At 45.9% G+C, this 23,841-nt stretch overlaps 1 long non-coding RNA gene across 1 annotated transcript in view; it reads right to left on the bottom strand.

Moving 5' to 3' along the window:
• Positions 1-2,174: 2,174 nt before the first annotated feature.
• Positions 2,175-23,841, bottom strand: part of LOC141096636 (uncharacterized) — a 61,744-nt gene continuing 40,077 nt past the window's right edge. Inside the window, exons 2-3 of the long non-coding RNA XR_012233740.1 lie at positions 3,664-3,843; positions 2,175-3,531 (exon numbers count right to left, since the gene is read on the bottom strand). This is a non-coding gene — a long non-coding RNA (uncharacterized lncRNA). The remainder of the gene's footprint in view (positions 3,532-3,663; positions 3,844-23,841) is intronic.

Genomic DNA, 23,841 nt, shown 5'->3' with positions numbered 1-23,841 from the left:
GTGAAGAGACACTTAGATGGTGCAGTGTCCGACGCAGGGGATGTAGCAGTGCCAGGTGGACGGACGCAGGAAGGAATGGAGGACACCAGGGCATGTAGTTCCAAAGCTTTACTCAGTCTGCAATGCCCGCTTCTGTGCCGTGTCCTCCGGGTCAGAGACTCTGTCTACCTACAGGCAAGATGGAATGCTCCCTTCCATGCTCCGCCAACTTATGTGCCTTTTCTGAACGTCTCCTCTATAGCGCCTTTAAGTGTGAAGATCTCCTAGTACTGAGTTACACTGGAGTTCCTCCTGACAGATGTTCCCAAGAACTCTACTTGTACGGCAGACAGCTGTAGCCTGCTTTGGGGACTCTCTACTCCTGAGTCCTGGCTCACTATCCAAGTTGCTGTTGTGTCCCCAAGTCTTAGATGGGAGTAGTGCATTTACAGCCCACTACTCCACCGGTGTCTGCTGCAGAACCATTAGTGTCCATACAACCTCGGGGACCGGGCCCCGGCCTTGCGCTTAGAACTTCTAGGCAGGATTCTTCCTCTAACCCATGTCCTCTGTGTTCCCTTGTACTCCTACATTCCGTACTTGTCTTTCCCTCCTGTGGAAGCTCAGGCTTCAGTTCAATGTTTTTCTCCTTCTTTCCTTTCCTGTGCCAGCTGGCTCAGATTACTGAGGCAGCTGCAGCACTCCTTCCTCCATCCCTCTTCCAGGGATCCCCACTCCTCTCCGAGTGGCTTCCTCTCTGACTCCCATACTGACTGACCTGTAATCCTAAACCATCCCGCTCTTTTATGTATTCTCAACTCCACCCACCTCCCAGCACGTTTAGTGTTCCAAGCAGGGAACCATCAAAGATGCTCTGCTTCTCTCTAAGCAAGGAGCCGCAATGTGGTTTTGTTGAACTACTCTATTGTGTGGGGTGCGAGTGTTGGAGCATGGTCAGGAGCCTCCAACTTACCTGGATGGTGGGGCACCACACCTTAGGAGAAGGTGCAGTACCTCTGTGGCAACTGAGCCTCAGGGGTCGCCACACTTCCAGGCTGACCAACTCCTGTACCAATTGCAACATGAACCCTGGACTGTACCTACAAAGCTCCATAAAAGGTAAAGGAAACTGCACTCTGTTGTGTCCTTTGAATTCTTGCTGCGTTACCTTCTCAGCACTGCTACATCCCTTGCTCAAAACTACATCACCATCTATCCCTCAACATCTTCCATCTGCCCTGCGACTCAGCTCTGCCTGTGGAGAGCTTTACCACCTCTGCTGGATCACCATCAGTCCCAGCGGATGTGAACTGCAGCGCTGGTTACTATTGATCAGATACCACGGGTGGCATCACGAATTCTTTACAAAAACTCTTTATTTTTCATTCCCTTGTAAATACATCCCTTTTATTGGACGCCCAGGGCCACAGACCGGGTCACCGCTGTTGTGACACTGCCCCTTTAAGAAGCGGCCCAGTACAGAGTACCCCACTGCCCTGGCCGGTGCTCCAGTGACATTTGGAACTGGGACTGTGCGACCTGAGGGGATCTCTGTCTCAAAAGTGAGTGTTGTGCACTACAGACAAACCACATAACAGACAGGACATTATCTTTTCTTTGCAGAGTGCCAGAGTGTGCTGGAACAGCAGCCCCTCGCTATGACTACCACCCTGGCCACCTTACAACAGTATACAAAGAAAATAGCATTGTACCTACTGTGAAACATGGAGGATACCTGGTTATGTTTTGGGACTGCTTTGCTGCATCTGCCACAGGGTGTCTTGAATCTGTGCAGAATACAATTAAATCTAAAGATTATCAAGGCACTCTGGACTTAAATGTGCTGCCCATTGTCAGGAAGCTTGGTCTGAGTTGCAGGTGATGTGTCTTTCAACAGGTTAATGACCAAAAACACACAGGTAAAAATATCCAAGAAAGGCTGAGAGCAAAGCATTGGATTATTCTTCAATGAGCCCTGATCTAAATCCTAATGAACATCTGTGGAAGGAGCCAAAACATATAGTCTGAATAAGGCACCCTTCAAACTTAAGACATCTGTAACAGCTTATTCATGAGGAATTGGCCAGAATACCTGTGCTCTAATTGACAGTTCCAGAAATCCTTTTTTGGTATGATTAACTCAAAAAGTTGTACAAAAAAATATTACATTAAGGATACCATCATTTTTTGTCCAGGTCATTTTTATTAGTTTGCACTTAAAAATGTTTCTGTTGAATCACATGTCAAAAGCAATGTCTGACTTTCATTACTTGATTTTCAGTAAAATTAAATTGAAAATTACTTTTGACAGTTTCAATGCATTTCTGTGATCATTGTGGGTTTTTTGGCTACAACAATTTTGTCCATTTCTACATAAGATTAGATAGCCACTTTGTAAGAGGAGACAGAGTTATACATTATTAGAGACGACACTATGTAATATGTGCACTATACATAAAATAACCACGATTTACTAAAACCCAGAATTATACATAATATAATAATAGACTTTGCTATGTAATAAAGGACAGGATTAAACATTCCAAGAGTAGATAATATGTAATAAGTGACGACACTATACAAAAAAAGAGAGGACACTATGTAATATATCTTCTTGAGAAATACCCAACTGACCCTATCAAAGTCTTTCTCAGCATCTATGGATAGGATCATTAAGGACATATTAGATGATTTAGCTTTATATATAAGGTTGATATATTTAGATGTGTTATCTCGTGCCTCACGACCCATCATAAAATCAGCTTGGTCTGGGTGAATGGAATTCAGCAACAAAGGGAATAGTCTGGTGGCAAGTATCTTTGAAAATAGTTTTATGTCAACATTTAAGAGGGAGGTAGGTCAGTAACTGGAGCATTGTGAGGGATCTTTCTGAGGTTTATGAATTACTGAGATACGAACCCTAAGGGACTCACAGGAGGAAGGAGATGCTGGACATGCCATTCAATGAAGACATAATATACATATTTATAATAATGCAAGGGAAAGCCTTCTCGGCCTGGTGCTCCTCGGACAAGGAGATTGAGATCTCCTCAATAGACAGAGTTTTTGTAGATAAGGATTCTAGTTATCTTCTAATAACTAATTGCCTGTTCTTTAGCAGCTTCCACTCTAGCAATTAAAATGTCCATATCTTGCCTGGTGGGTAAAGCTTTAAACAGGACATGGAAACTTTGTAAATCTGTTTGTGTCAAAGTTCCAAAGATATTAGGGGAATAATCAGCACCATCATGGCTGCGCAGCATGTTAGACTCACCCTTCTCCACGCCAAACCAAAGTACTGATGCCGGAGAAAAAAAAGGCCCCTGAGGCATCAGAGAAACCATGCCAGCTCCACTCCCCTCCTCACTTTTGGTCAGGGATATACGGGCCTGTGTTTTTTACAGTTCTGGAGGGTACAGAGCCATTGCTGCACCACACGTTGAGACCAAGCTTGAATTGTTGTTCTGAAACAGGTTATGAGTTACCTGCATTTCTTCTGCGCACAGCAGCAGTGGGGGATTCTCAGGACTCAGATTTCTTCCTCCTGGAAATCTTGAGAGAGATAATCGAGGGTTAGTGTCAGTTTTATTGCCTTCAAAACAACATTGATACTTCTAAGTACACTTGCACATATTTTTTGCTAAAACGCAAGTTATTTTATTCGAAACATCTTCGAGTACTAACCACAGATCTTCCGTGGATGTACGCAAATCCTTCTGTTTCTCCATGTAATCCTAGACAGACTCGATGTTGATATAAGGGATTTGTGGGGGCCATATCATCACTTGTAGGATTCCTTTTTTCTTCTTTACACTGAAGACACTTCTTAATTTAATTGGCTGTATGTTTGCAGCCATTATCCTGCTGCAGAATACATTTGAAACCAATCAGAGACCTCCCTGATGATATTGCATAATGAATAAATATCTGCTAGCATTTCTCAGTATTTTTCAACATTGATGACATCATTAACCCTTAAGTACTCAACTTCATTTACTGAAATATAAATGAAATGTAGCTAGGTTCTAGTTGCTATCATTTCTTAGTTGATGAATCTGCTGAACATCTGCTTTCAAAGAAAAGTAAGCATTATGTGACTTGCATCTGCTGCACTAAGCTTCCTTGAACAATCACATCTATGCCTTGGCATCTACAGCCCCAAGTTGGCCATTTCTTGATGCTTCTTCAAAAAAGCTTGATCAGCACATATTAAAATCTTCTTTAAAATCTCACTAATCTAGTGTAACTATGTGAACAAGTTGCTGTATGCAGTGACGGGCAAGAGGCAGAGCAAGAGCCAACAGATTTATTAACAGTGGTATACTCCACGCAGGGAGATAATGGGTTAAGCAGGGTGGGTAGGGAGGGGATATTGGCACTGTGTGGTAGTATGAAGTAAAGCAACTGTTCATGAAAGGGTAAACTTATCAGTCCACCAGCTTCCTGGCTGCAGAGCTGTAGGTTCCAACGATGGCGCCTACACTAGTGGCGAGTGATGTCCCTGGTGGAGTTGGTAATGTATGAGGAAAAATACGACATAGTAGGAATAACTGAGACATGGTTAGATGACAGCTATGACTGGGCGGCTAACTTGCAATGATATGATTTGTTTAGGAGGGACCGTAAAAAAAGGAAAGGTGGTGGAGTCTGTCTACCAGATAGAATAACAGAAGTACGAGTCGATGGGCACCTAGGGAACAGTGACCACAATATAATACAATTCCACTTGTCCTTCGGTAAGGTGCCCTGGAAGGGGGTTACGAAAAAGCTGAATTTCAGGAAAGCAAAGTTTGATCAGCTTAGAGAGGACCTTCGCCGAATTGATTGGGACAATGTCCTCAAAAATAGGAGCACAGAAAATAAATGGGAAATATTTAAATCAGTTTTATACACCCACTGCGAGCTAGCCATACCGTACAGAAATAAAAGGGCTAGGAACAGGAGAACACCAATGTGGCTAAATAAGGATGTAAAAAGGGCAATAAATAACAAGAACAAGGCATTTAAGAAGCTAAAACAAGAAGGCAATGAAGAAGCATTAAAAAGTTATAGAGAAAAAATAAAATGTGTAAAAAAAACAAATACATTAGCAAAAGTGGAAACTAAGAGACTCATTGCTAAGGAAAGTAAAACAAACCCCAAACCTATTCTTTAATTATATAAACAGTAAAATGATTAAAATTGATGGTGTCAGCCCTTTAAAGAACAATGAAATCATAGAGAGCGATTTGGGAAAAGCAAATGTTTTAAATACTTTTTTCTCAACAGTGTTCACACAGGAAAAGGATTTGCCAGGGGAAATGCAGAGTGATAATGTAAACTCCCCATTAAGTATTACCTGCCTAACCCAGGAAGAAGTGCAGAACCGCCTTAGTAAGATTAAAATTGACAAATCACCAGGCCCTGATGGCATTCACCCTCGGGTATTAAGGGAGTTAAGTAATGTGATAGACAGGCCTCTATTCCTTATATTTAAAGACTCAAAAGGAACAGACCCTGTTTCTATACTGTAGATTGGCGGCAAGCAAATGTGGTACCAATATTCAAAAAGGGGTGTAAAAGGGAACCTGGAAACTATAGGCCGGTAAGCTTAACATCTGTTGTGGGTAAAATTTTTGAAGGGTTTCTAAGGGATACCATTATGGAATATCTCAATGTTAAGAAATGTTTAACTCCACATCAACATGGATTTAAGAAGGATCGCTCCTGTCAAACTAACCTGATCAGCTTCTATGAGGATGTAAGCTCTCAAATGGACCAAGGAGAATCATTGGATGTCATTTATCTCGACTTCTCTAAAGCATTTGACACTGTCCCACATAAAAGATTGGTAAGTAAGATGAGAAAGCTTGGGCTAGGGGAAAATGTGTGTAGATGGGTAGGTAGCTGGCTTAGTGATAGAAAGCAGAGTGGTTATTAATGGTGCATACTCAGATTGGGCCAGGGTTACTAGTGGGGTACCACAGGGTTCTGTATTGGGCCCCTACTATTTAATATATTTATTAATGATCTAGTGGATGGCTTACACAGTAAAATATCAGTATTTGCAGATGATACAAAACTATGTAAGGTAGTTAACACAAAGGAGGACAGTTTGCAACTACAGACAGATTTGAGTAAATTGGAGAAATGGGCTGAAAAATGGCAAATGAGGTTTAACACAGATAAGTGTAAGGTTATGCACATGGGAAGGAGAAACAGATGCTACAATCACTTACTAAATGGGAAACTGCTGGGGAAATCAGGCATGGAAAAAGACTTAGGCATCTTAGTCAATAAGAAGCTAAATTGGAGTGCCCAGTGTCAGGCAGCTGCCACCAAAGCAAATAGAGTCATGGGATGCATTAGAAGAGGTCTGGGGACACGAGATGAAAACCTAATTCTCCCTCTGTACAAATCACTCGTCAGACCACACTTGGAGTATTGTGTGCAATTTTGGACGCCGGTGCTCAAGAAAGACATTACTGAACTTGAAAGGGTTCAAAGGCGGGCTACTAAGATGATAAATGGAGTTGGTTCACTACAATACCCAGAAAGGTTATCAAAATTAGGTCTATTTACTCTAGAAAAGAGAAGACTTAGGGGAGACCTAATATATATGTACAAGTATATCAGAGGGCAATACAGAGATCTCTCCAATGAACTGTTTGTACCAAGGACTGTTACAAGAACAAGGGGGCATTCTCTTCGTTTGGAGGAAAGACAATTTCTGCACCAGCATAGAAGAGGGTTCTTCACGGTAAGAGCAGTGAGACTCTGGAATTCTCTTCCTGAAGAAGTGGTGATGGCCAACTCACTGAATGAATTTAAGAAAGGAATGGATGCTTTTCTTGTGAGTAACAGAATATTATAGGTAGATGGTTGACCCAGCTTTGGGGAAGGAACTTTTTTCCCTATGGAGAAAACTGGCTGCTACTCTGTGGGGTTTTTTTGCCTTCCCCAGGATCAACAATGCAAAACAGCTGCACTAAAAATAGGCTGAACTAGATGGACATAAGGTCTTCCTTCAGCCTTCAAAACTATGTAACTATGTGTCGTCCTGAAAAAGCTGGGGGGTCTGGTTCCTGGTGGTCACGGTGAATCCTCGTTGTCCTGAGCAGGGTCCTTGATCCACGGTTCGTCGTACGGGATGCAGAGCAGTCTGTTACTGCCGGAGTGTGACTCAGCTCAGCCGTAACAAGCGGGTGAAGAATTAAGGTACTGTCACACTTAGCAATGCACCAGCGATCCCGACCAGCGATATGACACGGTCAGGATCGCTGGTGCATCGCTAAGTGGTCGCTAGTGAGCTGCCACACAGGCAGATCTCACCAGCGACATCACAGAGGACGGGGTCGTTACTTACCTGTCACACTAGGCGATCCAGACATCCTCCTGCCCGCGTCCACACTCGTCTCTCCACAGGAAGCCCAGCAGGAAGCTGACGATGAGAAACCCTCCAGGATGTTCTCGCGCGATCAGCGATAACCAGCGGTGGAGCGGTCGGAGGTAAGTATCAGACATAGCGATATCGCTAGCAATATCGCTATAACGTCACAAAAACCTGTGACGTTATAGCGATATTGCTAGCGATATCGCTTAGTGTGACAGGCCCTTTACACAGTTCTAACAGTCACCTGATCTTTCCTAGGAGGCACGCACGCAGTCACGAGAGGCAACTGACACATGGCAGATTGCTGTCCACAGTCAGTATCCCTGGACATAGGGGATCTACATCGCAGGCCTGTGCTGTCACAATGCTCGAGGGATGGAGCACCAAACTTCCCCTGCTGCGCGCTCTGTCTTCCCGTCAAGTCTTCTCTCCCTTCCCGCGCACAGCCCCTTTTATTAAAGGCACGTCCCCTGCTTGATAATGCAAAGGTCGATCCGGGTCAGAAAGCTTTCCCCCGGGCAACAATAGTGACAGCCCCGACAATTCTGAAACCGGCACAAGAGAGGTAGCCCTGGTCCGGTCCATCTTCTTGCAACTACCTTTTGTTTTGTTGCTGTACTCACTCTGGCAATGGTGTTTGACCTGTGACATGAGACTGTCTTCCGCAAACTCACCTTTGTAGCAGTGTTTTGCTTTTCATCACCCAGTTTTAAAGTTGAAAACTTCCTAAACAACTGTTTCTCTTTCAGCTAATGACTTTATTTCAACCTACCTATGGAAATGATGATCATTATCACCTTTTTAGTCTGATTGGTTATTCGTATACCTGTCTATAATCGCTTTTGTTCATACACTTTGCAGCTTGTCAATTGATAAAAATCAATCACTTAGATATATTTTAGAATCATCTTTACTTTGCAACATTTTTTTCCACATCTACTTGACCTAAAACTTTTGTACAGTGCTGGACATATATAAATAAAAATATATTTGCCTCCTGAATAAAAAATAAGGCCCATTGAGTGTCTCTGCGTATAAAGTACATTTTCCAGTGTTACACTATAAACCTAAATATATTTTATTTGGGATTGTATGTCATATGCAAAAACACATTTGTAGTTTGCAAAAAGCCATATAGGGGACAGATATAGCATGTGGAATAAGGTGCTCTGCTCAGATGAGACCAATGTAGAACTTTTTGGGCTAAATGCAAAACACTGAAAAAACCTCCACACCATCAAACATGATAATGGCAGCATCATGCTGTAGGGATTCTTCAGCAGGGTTAGGGAAGCTGGACAGTGTTGATAGGAAGATGGATGGAGAAGACCTGGAGGAAAACATGTTAACCCCTTTCCGACTTTTGGCGTAATAGTACGACCACGTCGTTTTCCCTCCCTTTGATGTGGGCTCCAGCGATGAGCCCACATCTTTCCCAGCACGTGTCAGCTGTTTTGAACACCTGACTTGTGCCTCTAACAGCCACGGGTGGAATTGCAATCCACCTGCGGCTGTTAACTAGTTAAATGCCACTGTCAATCTCTGACAGCAGTATTTAACTCATGCTTTCCAGAAGCGTGCCTGAAATTCCACCCATCGGTGACCCCATCACGTGATCGCGGGTCACCGATTGGTTGGCATGACAACCAGAGGTCTCCAGCAGACCTCTATGGTTGCCATAGCTGGATTGCTATTTGCGCCGCTCGGTGTTCGGCGCTCATAGAAAGTGAGCATTTCTGCTACATACAGGTGATCTGATCATGTATGAAGCAAAGCCGATCAGACAACTGCTGCTTCTAGTCTCCCAGGGAGACTATTGAAGCATGTAAAAAAAGAAATGTTTTTAAAAATTAAAATAAGAAATAATAGTTCAAATCATCCCCCACTTGCGGCAACAATTATAACAATTCTAATTGCACAAAAGGTGGTTCTACAAGTGTTGACTAGGAGGGAGCTCAATACAAATACATGTCACAATTTTAACATTTGCATTTTTAAAATATTTAGAAAACCATGAATCATTTATTTTACACTTTACAAATACTTGTTACTGTGTGTTAGTATATCAAATAAAATCACAATGAAACACATAAGGTTTTGGGTGTAACATGACAAATTGTGGCACAATTCAGGGGATATGAATACTTTTTCAAGGCACTGTATGTATTAATAAACCCACTAAATAAAATTATAAAAACAGCCAATGTGCCTCTCTATACCCAAATTCAGTACCCAATATCTTATGTCCTCTTTCCCCTCAAACTCAGTAAAAGTCACATTCATCTGTGTTCTTTCCCCAAGTCACTAGCAATCACTATCTTGGGTGTTCTTCCTAACTTCACCCTGCTATCCCCCATCCTCTTTACTGTGCTCTCCTCTAAACTGTGATCCTATCCACAACGCTCTCTCCATTTATTTTCTTTCTCCTCGTGGTCTCAGTGTACTGCCTCCACTGAGCTCTCCCTCTTTATGATCTCCCCACCATGTCCTCCACCTTCAAAGTTCGCTACCTTGATTGTGCTGTTCTTCCCATTGTGATTTCTGCATATTGTGCTGTCTTCCCAACTGTGAACCCCCCCCCCACTGTCTTCTCCCCTATTGTGATATCTCTGCCGTGTTTTCCACCCCTTGTGTTTAGTCCACTGTGTTGTCCTCACTGCTCTCTCCTCTGTGGTTCTGTCCTCCCCATTGGGATCCCTTCCCTACTACCATCACTATGCTCTCTTTGTAACAAAAAAAGAAAAGCATAGAAAACCTCTAAATATTAATGTCCCGTACAGTGCCGCTCATCTGATCAGCATTGACCTCTCCTAGGCACTGCTGCATGACACAGGTGGATTGATGACATCGCCACACCACCTGCATCATAGAGAAGGTGCAGGTCAGGAAGCCAAGGATGGGTTTTCTGCAGCTTTCCTGTTATTTTTATTTACTGGCATCAAAGCTACAGGAAAACATGCTTGGCTCCCTGCATTCCTCTGGATCAGCATTGCTGGAGTAAAAATGAAAGTGGTTTTCTACTTTTAGAAAAGTGAATTGGTCTCCAAACGATACATTGCTGGCTTTCCGTCACTTCTCTTTCTCTGTGCTTTGACTGCAATGATGATGCACGTCACTACTGCAGTCAATCACAGAGCTCAACTGCTCTGCTGAAATAGATTTTACTATCAAAAACGGCACTCTAGAGTGGATAGATTAGGTGCCTGAGTAGAGTCCCAATCTGTACCAGTAGTAGTAATGAAACTCAGCACTCAACAGGATATGTTGTACAACAAGGTGAATTTATTTACAGTCCATGGATCAACACCTAGTGGATAACGTTCCGGTCCGCATGGACCTTCATCAGATAAGCGCTGTGTTGTTAAAGTGGAAGATGAGTAGTCAATAATCATAGGGGACGACACTTTAAACGGACAGAAGGTGGTAAGAGGTATGTCTGCGCTGGGGTATGGTGGCCGATAACTACACTCAGGAAGCACTTTCAGCCACCATACCCCAGGGTAGACATACCTCTTAACACCTTCAGTCCTTTTGAGTGCCAAATTTCATTATTACTATAGATTTTACTAGGATTGGATCGTTTGGGGACCACTCTTCAAAAAGTGGAAAACCCCTTTAAACTATATTTATGTCTTCTATCAATGGGCGAAGTGGCTGGAAACTTATCCAATGCACCGAACTAACTTATTAATGTACACCAAACTGATTTCAAACCATCTGATTACATGTTTGTATGATTGTATGGCACGGTGGCTCAGTGGTCCTGGGTTCGAATCCCAACAAGGACAACATCTGCAAGGAGTTTGTATGTTCTCCCCGTGTTTGCGTGGGTTTCCTCCCACACTCCAAAGTGTGGAATAGGGAATGTAGATTGTGAGCCCCATCGGGGACAGTGATGAAAATGTGTGCAAACTGTAAAGCGCTGCGGAATATGTTAGAGCTATATAAAAATAAAGATTATTATTATTAATGTAGACACTATATAGAGTTGTTCGGACCTTGTGGTCCTCTCCTTGTTATTACCCTTCCCCCCTCCCCTCCTTTCTTATTTGTATTTAAATGTTCAATAAAAATTATTGGAATGGAAAAGAAATACAATTTTGCAGAAAAACATTTAGGACACTTTCTATTTCATTCATTAAAATCCCTACTCACTCTGAGCTTAGAAGGTCACGGTCACACTCACTAACTGACAGTCTTCTCCATATGCACAAACACACTAGGAGTTCTACCAATCACTGAGTAGGAATGCCTACTAGACTCGTAAGGCCAGAATCAGCATTAATTTCATTTTGTTACATATCATTTATATAGCATCTTTCTCTACAAAACTATAAATAATCTTTCCAACTCCTCCCACTGGGTAAAATGCTTGAAGGTAGAACTATGTGTTCCGTGTATATACAAAAAAAGTTACACTCTATCATGTTAAAGCATGTTAATGTGAAATACACTACCACAGAAAAGTTTGGGGTCACCCAGACAAATTTGTGTTTTCCATGAAAACTCGTACTTTTATTAATCAAATGAGTTGCCAAATGAATTTAAAATCTAGTCCAGACATTGACAAGGTTCGAAAAATAGATTTTTATTTGAAATAATAATTTTCTCCTTCAAACTTTGCTTTCATCAAAGAATGCTCCCTTTGCAGCAATTACAGCATTGCAGACCTTTGGCATTCTAGCAGTTAATTTGCTGAGGTAATCTGGAGAAATTTCACCTCATGCTTCCAGAAGATGTGGTGACTGCGCTGGCCACTCCATTACAGATAGAATACCAGCTGCCTGCTTCTTCCCTAAATAGTTCTTGCATAATTTGGAGGTGTGCTTTGGGTCACTGTCCTGTTGTAGGATGCAATTGGCTCCAATCAAGCGCTGTCCACAGGGTATGGTATGGCGTTGCAAAATGGAGTGATAGCCTTCCTTATTCAAAATTCCTTTTAAAAATCTCACACTTTACCAACACCAAAGCAACTCCAGACCATCACATTACCTCTACCATGCTTGACAGATGACGTCAGGCACTCTCCCAGCATCGTTTCAGTTGTTCTGCATCTCACAAATGTTCATCTGTGTGATCCAAACACCTCAAACTTGGATTCGTCTGTCCATAACACTTTTTTCCAATATTCCTCTGTCCAATGTCTGAGTTCTTTTGCCCATACTAATCTTTTCCTTTTATTAGACAGTCTCAGATATGGCTTTTTCTTTGCCACTCTGCCCTGAAGGCCTGCATCCCAGAGTCGCCTCTTCACTGTACATGTTGACACTGGCGTTTTGAGTATACTATTTATTGAAGCTGCCAATTGAGGACCTGTGAGGCATTGCTTTCTCAAACTACAGACTCTAATGTACTTGTCTTGTTGCTCAGTTGTGCATCGGGGCCTCCCACTTCTCTTTCTACTCTGGTTAGAGCCTGTTTGTGCTCTCCTCTGAAGGGAGTAGTACACACTGTTGTAGGAAATCTTCAGTTTCTTGGCAATTTCTCACATGGAATAGCCTTCATTTCTAAGAGCAAGAATAGATTGTTGAGTTTCACATGAAAGTTCTTTTTTTTTTCTGGCCATTTTGAGAGTTTAAAGGAACCAACAAATGTAATGCTCCAGATTCTCAGCTAAAAGGAAGGTCAGGTTTATAGATTCTCTGATCAGCCAAATTGTATTCAGCTGTGCTAACATACTTGCACAAGAATTTTCAAGGGTATTCTAACCATCCATTAGCCTTCTTACACAGTTAGCAAAGTACCATAAGAACACTCAAGTTGTGACAGAATCTGCTTGTGCTGAGTCGATTTCAAGAGTGGACCCTCTGGGTCGTGGCACCCACCCACCTAGTAGGAAACTGGCTGGTAGGAGCAATGCCTAGTAAAAGACTGTGAAAAATGAGGATGAATGAACTCATGGAGATCAACATCCAACACTGCAGAGACACCATCACATGTTTCTCAACGCAGTGATTCTAGAGTACTGCCCCATCCATTATGGGAAATATGCAAAACATGCAAAACAGAAGCTGCAGAGACACCATCACGTTTCTCAACGCAAGCAATGACCAGCCAGGTCTTTCCCCGGGAAGGAACAACCACGGGAAGGGCAGTCTCCAATGAAGGAAACCACTTATGCCAAAGGTCCTACCAGCCAGTTTCCTACTCCACACTGATGAGGGGCAATACCACGAAACAGCTGTCTGTGGATGGATACCATGTTTTGACATAGGTGGTTTCCTTCATTGGAGACTGCCCTTCCCGTGGTTGTTCCTTCCCGGGGAAAGACCTGGCTGGTCATTGCTTGCATTGAGAAATATGTGATGGTGTCTCTGCGGCTTCTGTTTTGCATGTTTTGCATATTTCCCATAAGGGATGGGGGCAGTGCTCTAGAATCACTGCGTTGAGAAACATGTGATGGTGTCTCCGCAGTGTTGGATGTTGATCTCCATGAGTTCATTCATCCTCATTTTTCACAGTCTTTTACTAGGCATTGCTCCTACCAGCCAGTTTCCTACTCCACACTGATGAGGGGCAATACCCCGAAACAGCTGTCTGTGGATGGATACCATGTTTTGGCATAGGTGGTTTCCTTCATTGGAGACTGCCCTTCCCGTGGTTGTTCCTTCCCGGGGAAAGACCTGGCTGGTCATTGCTTGCGTTGGAAAACATGTGATGGTGTCTCCGCGGCTTCTGTTTTGCAGAGTTCATGGCGGGACCTACGTGTGCTTTAGAAGGCACGGGGAGGTATGCCAAAGGGCAGGCTAGGGCCTTCGTGTGCCAAGAGGGCACGCAATGCACAGTGCAGGGACAGCATGAGTGCAAGGAAGCACAGAGAGCATAGCTGGGGCACTGGCTAGCTGGTCAGGCTGAGGCTCAGACAGGCAGGCAAGACTGAGGCGAGCACGACTGAGGAACAATAGGCGGATACAGCTAAGTCACTGGCCGACGAGCACGGCTGAGGCACAAGCTGGTGGGCACGGCTAAGTCGGGCATGGCTGAGGCACAAACAGGCGGGCGAGGGAAGGCCAGGCGCATGTAAAGGGCACACAAAGAAACAAGGCAAAGCAAAGTACAGAACAAGGAGCGGAACATAGGCTGAAGCACAGAGCCGGGTACAAGAAAGAGAAGCAGAGCGTATGCTAGAGCCCAGAGCTGGGTCATAGACATAGAGCAGAGTACAAACAGGTAGTATAACGTATGTTGAGGCACAGAGCCGGGTACAAGGGAAAAGCGGTGCGTATGCCAGAGCACAGAGCCGGGTATATGGCAAAGCACAGAGTACAAGACAGGGCTTATACTAAAGGAGTATGGGAAGGCAGAATGCAAAGATAAGACTTAAAGCAGAGTACATGACCAAAGCGCATACAGACCGCACAGCGAGGCACAGTATGGAAACAGGCTTGTGCAAGAGAACACAATAGGGCAGAGCAAAGGAAGGAAGTGGAGCTTGCGCTAAAGGAGCACAATAAGACAGAGCACAGAGAAGGCACACAAGGCTAGATACAGGACCAGGTACAGGACACCAGACGAAGACAAGACACCAGACGAAGTACAGGACAAGGACAAACACAGGACACCAAACGAAGTACAAGCACAGAGCGTGTGCGAAGAAGCACAACAGGGCAGAGTGCAGGGGCACAAAACACAGGGAGCAACCGAGCAGACCAAACAGCCTAGCAGAGAAGCAACACGATACTCAGGCCTCGACCATAGGAAGGGGCGGTCTGATATAGGGCCTTAGCACCTGGACTTCCGGGTCAGGACCATGGGAAGGACTTCCGGATCGGGTCTTCCAGGATCATAGAGAGGACTTCTAGGTCAGGTCCTCTAGAAGCATAGAGAGGATTGCTGGATGAGGTCCTCCTGGACCATAGAGAGGATCATATGGTCGGGTCCTCCAGGACCATAGAGAGGATTGCTGGATCAGGTCCTCCTGGACCATAGAGAGGATCACATCAGGCAGAGTAGAGACGGGCGCGCACACAGCAACGGCATGCAGCCAACAGGTAAAGCACACATGCACACAGCAACGACATGCAGCCATGGTGAGGTACCCGTGCACACTAGCAATGGCGCACAGCCATGAGATGAAGCACATGTGCGCACAAGCAATGGCGTATAGCCATGAGGTAGAGCACGAGTGCGCACCAGCAACAGCAGGCAGCCATGAGATGAGTTGCGCATGCACACTGCTCCAGGGGTCAAGCAGCATAACAGACATGACGGGCATGACAGGAGTGATTGTTGTTGGAAATGGGTCTGTATACACCTATGAAGATATAGCATTACAAACCAGACATTTGCAGCTAGAATAGCCATTTCCCACTTTAACAATGTATAGAGTGTGTTTCTGAATTATTTAATTTTAGCTTCATTGGAAAAAACTGTGCTTTTCTTTCAAAAATAAGGACATTTCTAAGTGACTAAACTTTTGAACGATAGTGTATATGAAATATGAATAGCAATACTGCTTCTGAATACTAGGAAAAAATTAGAATTTGGTCAATTCATGCAAGCCCATCAACCAACATCAAAGTGGTCTCAAAACTGATGAGTCCCTACGTATCTAATGTGAGGTGGCTGCTCCTAGTATGCACCTATTCACGCTAGTTTGGATGTGCCAGTCAGTTTTTTCTGTTAGCTCTGTGACCGAGGACTCCGCCCTTCAACATGTGGTGGTGTTAATTACAGCAGGATCCTACCTACCCATAAATACAGGTTTTACTGAGAGAGGTATCCACATTCACCCAGGAATTTAGACTTCAGCCTAAGAGAGGCATTTACATTAAATACGTAGGGACTAGTGTTGAGCATTCAGATACTGCAAATATCGGGTATCGGCCGATATTCGTGGTATCGGAATTCCGATACTGAGTTCAGATACTTTTTGCATATCGAATACCGGAATTGGAAGTTCCCATAATGCTATGAGCCAGTTTGATTTGATTCAGCCAATGAGGAATCCTAAGAAGTGTGGGCACATCCTGTTAGGCATGTAGGCATGTTAACTAATGGCATGGCTGTGTTTGGCTGCTGAAATGATGTCATGATGCACTATAAAAGCCGCCGCCACCATTTTGGGTTCACTCTGCTGTGAATTCAGTTAGGGACAGGACGCTGCTTTTCTGACTCTGAGGGACAGTTAGAGATAGCGATTTGCTATATTGTGCTTTACCCAGGCTACTTTAGCAACCGCTATGTGAAGATTTCTTTTGCCTTGCAGCGCTGTTCACAGCTGTCTGCAAGGTCTGTGTGTGTAAGTGCAGCTCACGCTGTAGTGTGTTCTGCAGCCACCTCTGGTTGTAGTTCGCTCACCGTGCGTCACTGCCTCATACATATTTTTTTTTACTTTTTATTGCTGCTCATTTTTCCTGATTACTCATATTAGTGTGCTTCCATCCGTATCCATCTACATTGGTTGCAAACACTATATAGGAGTAGATAGCGGAGCCTTTCTGCAGCCTTTCAGTGCTAGTGCACAGTTCTCTGCACTGTTCACGGCTGTCTGTGAGGTCTCTGTGTGTGAGTGCAGCTCACGCTGTAGTGTGGTCTGCAGACACCTCTGGTTGTAGTCCGCTCAGCAAGCGTCACTGCCTCATACATTGTCCTTTTTTCCTGTAGTGCTGCTTATTTTTCCTGAATTTCTCCTATTAGTGTGCTTCCATCCGTATCCAGCTAGACTGGTTGCAAACACTATATAGGAGCAGATAGAGGAGCCTTTCTGCTGGCTTGTGCCCTGCAGCCCCAGCCAGATTAGTATTAGCCTATTTTTTGGAGCCTCATCTATTGCATTGTAGGTTACCTTCCTGCATTGTAATAGCTCCAAAAAGATTGTGATACTATCGCTTCTACATCTTTGGTCACATCCTTTTTGTTTTTTTGAAAAAAAAAACCACATAAATAAAGTTCACCAAACACTCCACTTTACAGTTGTGTAGGCCACATTAGCTCATATTAAAGTGTAGTCCACACTTTATAAAATTAGTGTTTCTTATACCTGTTATCAGCTGTTCAGGAATAAGCACACTAAGCCCTTAGAACTTTTCTGCCTATCTTTATCAGTCTACCAAGATGAAGAAGGGAGGGAGTAAGGCACGTGGTCGTGGGCGTGGAGTTTCAGCAGGGAGAGGATGTGGGGATTCTGTGCTTGCTGCGGGCACCAGTGACTCAGCATCCCCCAGTTTTAACAGGAAACAGTCCTTTATGCACAGCTTTGTAGGAGCTCGCCGTACCCCACTGCTGCGGGAGGAACAAACTGAAGCCATTGTCGGATGGATGGCAGCTAACGCATCGACGTCAATTACTTCCACCTCCTCTCAGGTCCAGAGCACTGAAGAGCAACCATCTGTCTCTTCACCACCTGCCAAATTGCCCAGGCAGTCAGAGAGCCCTGGACAGGAGCCATCTCTACTTCTGTTCTCTGAATCTTTTGGCTTGGAAGAGGGGGCCAGCCAAGCAGCATTCTAGATTGTGATGAAGAGGGAGTATGCAGTGATGCGCAACAGCTTTGTTTCTCTGAATCTGAAGAGGCGGGTGGGCCAGTGCCTATGGTCAGCACACCTCAGTACGCATCTGATGATGAGTCTCAGGTGCCACTTTCTGGTGCGTACTGTGCTGGTGAGACTATCCAGGAGAAGCAGGTGTTTGAAGAGGGTAGTGTAGATGATGAGGTCCTTGACCCATCATGGCGTGAGGAACAGGAAGGTGGTGGGAGCAGCTCTGAAGAAGAGATTCCCTGAACGGCCAAGACAGGAGGGAGAGGGAGGGGGCAGACTTGGTTGCCTGTAGCCTCCACTTCGGCACCCATTAGGAGCATAACCCAAAACGGGTGCTGCCAGAACTTGCAGTGCGTGGTCCTTTTTTGACACAGTTGCAGATGACATTTGCTTTGACAAATGCAAGCTGTGTAATCAGAAAGTCAAAAGAGGGAAAAGTGTCAGCAACCTCAATACCACAAATATGTGGAAACATGTGCGGACCAAGCACATGGTGGAGTTACAAAGACACACTGAAGACGTAGGCCAACCTACAGCACCACCTACCACCTCCTCAGCTCGTGTTGTAGCCTCTTCCTCCAGCTCACACACAGCTGGTTCGGCATCCTCACAGGATTGCCATGGAAGAACCTCTGGCACTGTTGTAGAGACCAAGTGTAATTACACCCACAGCACCATGTTCCCTGTCATCCTCACACTCCCAGGCCACTCTACAGCCATCGGTAGCACAGGCATGGGAGAAAAGGCAGCAATACTCGGCAAACCATCCCCGAGCACAGGCTCTGAATGCTGGCATTGCAAAACTACTGTCCCTTGAAATGCTCTCATTCAGGCTGGTGGAGACTGACACCTTCCGTAACTTCATGGCATTGGCAGTCCCACAATACAACGTGCCCAGCCACTTTTATTTCAGCAGGCAAGCCGTCCCTGCCCTGCAAAAGCATGAGGAGGGAAAAATTAAGCATGCGCTACTAAACGCCATCAGTAGCATGGTCCACCTGACCACCGATGCGTGAACCAGTAACCATGGACAGGGACGATATCTTTCCCTCACTGCCCATTGGGTAAATGTTGTGGAGCCGGGTACAGATCTTGAGAGTGGCGCTGTACGTGTTCTGCCAACTCCAAGGATTGCAGGAATCCAGTCTGTACACATTGACTCCAACTCATACTCCAGTTCATCTGAATCAGCGCTGCAGGAGCCGTCACGGTCTACCTCCACATGGACCCTTGAGCGCTTACCTGTTATGACCGATATGAGCACAGCCGTGGCCAAACGTCAACAGGCCGTACTGAAATTAATTTCTTTGGGGAATCGAAGCCACACAGTGCAAGAGCTCTGGAAAGCCATCAAGCAGGAGAGCGACGTGTGGTTTGTGCCAGCGAATCTCCAGCCAGGCTTGGTAGTGTGTGACAATGGCCGAAATCTGGTGGCAGCTCTGGGCCTAGGCAACCTCACTCACATTCCATGTCTGGCACATGTGCTCAACTTGGTCGTGCAGAGTTTTTTGAGGGACTATCCGGATCTTGATGCACTGCTGCACAAGGTCCGCATAGAGTGCGCTCACTTGCGACGTTCCAGCATGGCAAGATCGCGCATTGCAGCTCTGCAGCGCCGATTCCGCCTTCCGGAACATCACATCATATGTGACCTACCCACCAGGTGGAATTCAACGTTACATATGTTGGAGCAGTTGTGTGAGTAGCAGGCAGCAGTCATGGAGTACCAGCTGCATCAGGCTCAAACAAGTCGCACTGCGCGCCGTTCACACTTCACCACCACTGAGTGGGCCTCTATGAAGGACATCTGCCACGTTTTGCGTGCCTTCGATGATTCCACGCGGATGACGAGTGAAGATGATGCACTAGTCAGAATGACTGTCCGCCTTATCTGCCTGCTTCAAAAAACACTGCAAGCACTAAGGGAGGAGGTTTTGGAAGAGATGGAGGATGAGGAGTCACAAATGCCATCTGCATCTGGACAGTCTGCGCAACGTGGTTCCTCACAAAGGCCTAGGCAGGGGACACTTTGTGAGGAGGAAGAGGAAGAGTCAATGGAGGAGGAAGACATCTCTCCATAGGAGGGAGGTATACAATGCTCTAGTAGTCAGTATGTAGAGCGAGGGTGGGGTGATGCAGAGCAGGCAGATATGACGCCTCAAGCAGGGGACAGCGTTTCTTGGCCAGTTGGGAGTCTGCAGCACATGGTTGATTTCATGCTCCAGTGCCTGAGAATCGACCGCCGCATCGCCCACATTCTCAACACGGCTGATTATTGGTTGTACACCCTCCTAGATCCTCGCTACCGGGACAACTTACAAAGCCTCATAACACCATTGAACCGGGAGCGTAAAATGCGGGAGTACCAAGACACACTGGTGCATTCCATTATGTTCACCATTCCACCCGAGAGCAGTGCTGCTATTGCTTTACAAAGAAGCTCTGTGCGTCGAGGCAGTGGCGGAAGCTTTGTACAAAGAGGGAGCAGAGGCAGCGCCTCAGCACAAGGCAAGACCAGTATGGCCCAAATGTGGCAAAGTTATGTGTGCCCGCCACAAATGTCTACGCCATGACAAACGGCTCCAGTCAGCAGGAGGCAACGTTTCCGTCAAATGGTGACAGGCTACATGTCTTGCCCTCTCAGTGTACTCCCAGACGGCTCTTCCCCCTTCAAGTTTTGGGTCTCTAAGCTGGATACATGGCCAGAGCTTAGCCAGTATGCATTGGAGGTGCTGGCTTGCCCTGCTGCTAGTGTATTATCGGAACGCGTCTTTAGTGCCGCAGGTGGTGTACTAACAGATGGTCGCATGCGACTATCCTCCGATAGCGTTGACCGGCTTACTTTTCTGAAAATGAACAAGACCTGGATATCGCCGGAATTTGCCAGTCCTCTTCTAGATTAAATAATTGGTTGGCAACTGTATCCAGGTCTCCAGTTGTGTTCATGTTTCTACCACCTGAACTGTAATCCCTGGGCTCCAACACTGCCAGTTGCTGCTCAGAAGTGCCGTCTGCACAGACAAAAACACTAGCTCCTGTGTTAGTGGGGTTCAGTAACGCCAGCTGCTCCCCTGCTGTGTGTCTGGCAATGTCTCCTGCTCCCTCCACATTCACCCCGCTTCAGATATTAAACTTGCTCCAATTAGACCTCAGCCTACACCCTGATTGACCCTGGGCTCCAACACCGCCAGTTGCTGCTCAGAAGCGCCGTCTGCACAGAGAAAAACACTAGCTCCTGTGTTAGTGGGGTTCAGTAACGTCAGCTGCTCCCCTGCTGTGTGTCCGGCAATATCTCCTGCTCCCTCCACATTCACCCCACATCAGATATTAAACTTGCTCCAATTAGGCCTCAGCCTACACCCTGATTGACCCTGGGCTCCAACACCGCCAGTTGCTGCTCAGAAGTGCCATCTGCACAGAGAAACACTAGCTCCTGTGTTAGTGGGGTTCAGTAACGCCAGCTGCTCCCCTACTGTGTGTCCGGCAATATCTCCTGCTCCCTCCACATTCACCCCACATCAGATTTTAAACTTGCTTCAATTAGGCCTCAGCCTACACCCTGATTGACCCTGGGCTCCAACACCGCCAGTTGCTGCTCAGAAGTGCCATCTGCACAGAGAAAAACACTAGCTCCTGTGTTAGTGGGGTTCAGTAACGCCAGCTGCTCCCCTGCTGTGTGTCCGGCAATATCTCCTGCTCCCTCCACATTCACCCCACATCAGATATTAAACTTGCTCCAATTAGGCCTCAGCCTACACCCTGATTGACTCTGGGCTCCAACACCGCCAGTTGCTGCTCAGAAGTGCCATCTGCACAGAGAAACACTAGCTCCTGTGTTAGTGGGGTTCAGTAACGCCAGCTGCTCCCCTGCTGTGTGTCCGGCAATATCTCCTGCTCCCTCCACATTCACCCCACATCAGATATTAAACTTGCTCAAACTAGGCATCAGCCTACACTGTTATGAATGGGTCACCAAGGAGAAAAAAAAACAAAACAAGCTAAGCCACAGAAAACCAGAGAAGTTGGTAACTATGCAGATTGCAGATCCCTGATCTTACCACACAACTAGCAGTAGCAGTGGAGCGTGCCTACGATGTTCCTAGATGCCTCGTCACGGCCAGAGGACTACATAAGCCTAAAGCAAGTAAAGGGAAAACTAACTGCCCCAGAGCAGACCCCAAAGGAATAGATAGCCCCCACACATGTATTGACGGTGAAACAAGATGAAGGCACAAACACAGGCAGGAAAATAGGCTGAGCAAATGATGGGGCCCAAACTAACTAGACAGGAAAGGAAAGGCAAGTCACTGTCTGCAACCTGCAAAAAACCCTACAAAAATAATGTCCAACACTTCTGATAGCAAAATTAACCATGAAGTCACTAGACTTCTCCCACTATATCAGCACTCTGGAATATTCTGAGAAAGAGCAAAAAGAGCCCGAACTAGTAAGGGACAAAAAGCCAATTGGCAAAATACTGATAAATAAGAGTGGAAATTCAGCTCAGCCCCCAGCCGGGGCTGGCAAACCACACAAAAAACAGAATAGACCAACAAAATCAAGTGTGAACATTAGCAGAAAAACTTAGCTTTAGATGACTGGAACAGAGCTGAAAACCAAGAGCTGACAAGCCAGAAGGAATCACCAGCAACTGAATAGGGTGTAAGCTGTCTTAAATTCAATGTGAGAATCCTGAGATCCGATCGTCATCCTCATTCTCTGGTGGCAGATCTCCACCGACCAAACCAGCCGCACCACCTCCTGAACCAGAGAATGAACTCACAACACTACACCCTGATTGACCCTGGGCTCCAACACCGCCAGTTGCTGCTCAGAAGTGCCAGCTGCACAGAGGAAAGCACTAGCTCCTGTGTTAGTGGGTTTCAGTAATGCCAGCTGCTCCCCTGCTGTGTGACCGGCAATATCTCCTGCTCCCTCCACATTCACCCAACATCAGATATTAAACTTGCTCCAATTAGGCCTCAGCCTACTCCATGATTGACCCTGGGCTCCAACACCGCCAGTTGCTGCTCAGAAGTGCCGTCTGCACAGACAAAAACACTAGCTCCTGTGTTAGTGGGTTTCAGTAACGCCAGCTGCTCCCCTGCTGTGTGTCTGGCAATATCTCCTGCTCCCTCCACATTCACCCAACATCAGATATTAAGCTTGCTCCAATTAGCCTTCAGCCTACACCCTGATTGACCCTGGGCTCCAACACCACCAGTTGCTGCTCAAAAGTGCCGTCTGCACAGAGAAAAACACTAGCTCCTGTGTTAGTGGGGTTCAGTAATGTCAGCTGATCCCCAGCTGTGTGGCCGGCAATGTCTCCTGCTCTGTCCACATTCACACTACTACTGATTTTAAACTTGCTCCAATTAGGCCTCTGCCTCCACTATATTTGTACTATTGACCCTGGGCTCCAACACCACCAGCTGGTTCTCGGCAGTGTCTTTGGCACGGGTACTCCCTCCTGCCCAGCCTGGTTCCAGCACGCCAGCTGTTTCCGGGTAGTGTCAACGTCACTTTGCCATCAATACGTTGTCCTGTCGTGTTGCGGTCAGGTTAGCCGACTCTCTGGTGCCTGCAGTTTAGGTGCTTCCTATGTGGGCTGCGGGATCTGGCAATAAAGGCTGGTTCCGTAGTGCCAATAGGACAAGCACCCCCTGTAGGACTGTGGGTTTTGGTAACTGCGGCCGGCTCGCGGCCTTGCAACTTTGTTTTTTATGGGTACCTTCTGCTACCCATCCGGGTTCCAGCACCGTCAGCTGGTTCTCGGCAGTGCCTTTGGCTTAGGTGCCTCCTTCTCGGTATCCGAGGTCCAGCAACGTCTGCTGGTCCTTGGTAGTGCTTTCTAGCACAGGTACCTCCTGCTTAGTAACCAGGTTCCAGTACCATCAGCTGGTCCTCGGTAGTTACATTGGCTCTTGTTCCTTCTGCTACCCATCCGGGTTCCAGTACCATCTGGTTCTCGGCAGTTCCTCAGCCTTCTTGTGCCTTCTGCTACATTTC

Source organism: Dendrobates tinctorius, unplaced genomic scaffold (assembly GCF_039654945.1).
Source record: "Dendrobates tinctorius isolate UK_male_01 unplaced genomic scaffold, ASM3965494v1 ptg000075l, whole genome shotgun sequence".
NCBI classification, from domain to species: domain Eukaryota; kingdom Metazoa; phylum Chordata; class Amphibia; order Anura; family Dendrobatidae; genus Dendrobates; species Dendrobates tinctorius.
Note: the sequence above shows the minus strand (reverse complement) of the source record. Positions and strands in the feature narration are given on the sequence as shown.